The sequence below is a fragment of the Microtus ochrogaster genome, chromosome 4 (genome assembly GCF_000317375.1).
Source record: "Microtus ochrogaster isolate Prairie Vole_2 chromosome 4, MicOch1.0, whole genome shotgun sequence".
Lineage (NCBI taxonomy): Eukaryota > Metazoa > Chordata > Mammalia > Rodentia > Cricetidae > Microtus > Microtus ochrogaster.
This window is the reverse complement of record NC_022011.1, coordinates 47,974,104-47,974,778: the sequence shown is the minus strand read 5'-3', so window position 1 is coordinate 47,974,778 and position 675 is coordinate 47,974,104. Positions and strand designations below refer to the sequence as shown.

Below are 675 nucleotides of genomic sequence, written 5' to 3'. Positions count from 1 at the left end.
CCTGGAACTAGCTCTGTAGACCAGGCTGGTCTCGAACTCATAGAGATCCGCCTGCCTCTGCCTCCCAAGTGCTGGGATTAAAGGAGTGCACCACCACCGCCCGGCTTGCCATGTATTTGTTAATGGTTGTGAGGGTAGACAGCATCCTTCTGTACTTCTGTTCTTACTGAAGTAACATCAATTCTGGTACTCTAAGCTGACCCTGCCATCCACTGACTGGCTCTCAAGCTATATAGTTGAATAAGCACTGTCCAAGAGAGCTGCATGTGTAGCCAAGAGGCATGGCTGCCAATGCTGTGCTTGGTGAGCTTTTTATTTTTTATTTTTATTTATTTATTTTTTTTCGAGACAGGGTTTCTCTGTGGTTTTGGAGCCTCTCCTGGAACTAGCTCTTGTAGACCAGGCTGGTCTCGAACTCATAGAGATCCACCTGCCTCTGCCTCCCGAGTGCTGGGATTAAAGGCGTGTGCCACCACCGCCCGGCTTTGGTGAGCTTTTTAAACAGTGGAATAGCACGTGGGAAGAGCGTTCACCCACAGTAGATGCCTGCACTGACGTCTGTTCAACTGCAGCTTAGTCGCTGTGGGAAAGTTAAAAATTAACAGCCTAAAGTTTTTTTTTATTATTTATTTATTTATTTATTTATTTATTTATTTATTTATTTATTTATTTATT

General features: G+C 44.0%; 1 protein-coding gene across 1 annotated transcript in view; it reads left to right on the top strand.

Moving 5' to 3' along the window:
- The window catches only part of Setx (senataxin), a 54,963-nt gene that overhangs the window by 28,824 nt on the left and 25,464 nt on the right, over window positions 1–675 (top strand). The gene's annotated exons all lie outside the window — the stretch shown is intronic.